General features: G+C 38.2%; 1 non-coding gene across 1 annotated transcript; it reads left to right on the plus strand.

Annotated features, from left to right (window-relative positions):
• The first annotated feature begins 372 nt into the window (after positions 1-372).
• On the plus strand, positions 373-479 carry LOC111724545. Its single transcript, XR_002772828.1, has one exon. It is a non-coding gene; the product is annotated as a U6 spliceosomal RNA (small nuclear RNA).
• The last annotated feature ends 1222 nt before the right edge of the window (positions 480-1701 follow it).

The following is a 1701-nucleotide window of genomic DNA, read 5'->3' on the forward strand; positions in this document are numbered from 1 at the left end:
ACTATAAAATGATATCACAAAACCTCTTGCCTCTGCCTGGAAATCCTTCCACTCCCTTTCCCTTCCAGTAAACTCCTTATCCTGTAGGTTTCAGTTTAAATGTCACTTCCTTAGAAAGGTCTTTTTTAAATCACCTTTACAAATTGGGTCCCCATGTTTTTCTCTTTCAAAAGAACTTGTACATTTTCTTCATAGCAGTTATCACAATGTGTAATTATATGCTTTGGTTACTGATTAATTAAAGTCTATCTCACCCACTAGATTGTAAGAAGAAGAGCTCTGTTTTTATTCATCATTATAGTCTCCAGAGCCTAAAATGATATAACACATACTAGACACCTTAACAAAAATTTGTTCCATGAAGAATGAACGGTGCTTACTTCGACAGCACATACAATAAAACTGGAATGATACAGAGAAGATAAGCAAAGTCCCTGAGCTAGAAGGACAGGCAAATTCATGGAGCATTCTATATATTAAAAAAAGAATAAATGAAGAAAAGAAGAACCGATTTTAAGGTCACCACTGTAATGCCCCTCTTTGTTAAATGTACTTACTATTGGCTAAGATACTTTCTTGTAAAGACAAATTTTTTTTTTTTTTTGAGACAGAGCCTCAAGCTGTTGCCCTGGGTAGAGTGCTATGGCATCATAGCTCACAGCAACCTCCAACTCCTAGGCTCAAGCAATATTCCTGCCTCTGCCTCCCAAGTAACTGAGATTACAGGCACCTGCCACAACACCCGGCTATTTTTTGATTGCAGCCATCATTGTTGTTTGGCAGGCTGGGCTGTATTTGAACCCGCGAGTTCAGGAGTATGTGGCTGACACCTTAGCCATTTGAGCATAGGACACGGAGCCCAAAGACAAAATTAAAAGAAACCTTAAATTTCAAATTAAAACCAAATTCCTATGTGCTAAATTCATAATAAAAGTCTATACTTCTGGGTAGCACCTGTAGCTCAAAGGAGTAGGGTGCCAGGCTCCATATGCCAGAGGTGGCAGGTTCAAACCCGGCCCCGGCCAAAAACTGCAAAAAAAAAAAAAAAAAAAAGGTCTAAACTTCTACAAAGAAAATCTTAAAGCAAATATTCAAGTCAAAATATACATTTCTATGTCTCATATTTTTATAGAAATAATTCATAGTGGAACTACTAAGTACACTAGTATAAGGAATAGAATCTGAGTATAAGGAAACCACTAAAGAAGGCAATTTATAGACTTATAACTCCTTGATCCATCCATGCATATTGTGTTAGAAACTCAAAAAGGAACTTCAGCATTCAATGTGAAAGATTTTACGTTAACCTAAATTCTCACGTGAGTCTATAAAAACCCTCAGCAAACTGGCGGGCACCTATAGTCCCAGCTACCCAGGAAGCTGAGGCAAGACAATCTCCTGAGCCCAGAATTTGGAGGTTGCTGTGAGCTGTGTGAGGCCACAGCACTCTACTGAGGGTAACAGAGTGAGACTCTATCTATTTAAAAAAAAAAAAAAAAGATATCATCTAACTCCAGTGAGATTAGCCTATATCACAAAATCCCAAAACCAGAGATGCTGGCGTGGATGTGAAGAAAAGGGAACATTCCTACACTGCTGGTGGGAATGTAAACTAATACGTTCCTTTTGGAAAGACATCTGGAGAACACTTAGAGAACTAAAAATAGACCTGCCATTTGACCCTGCAATTCCTTTATTAGG

This window comes from Otolemur garnettii, unplaced genomic scaffold, assembly GCF_000181295.1.
Source record: "Otolemur garnettii isolate 467f Iridium unplaced genomic scaffold, OtoGar3 scaffold00001, whole genome shotgun sequence".
Lineage (NCBI taxonomy): Eukaryota > Metazoa > Chordata > Mammalia > Primates > Galagidae > Otolemur > Otolemur garnettii.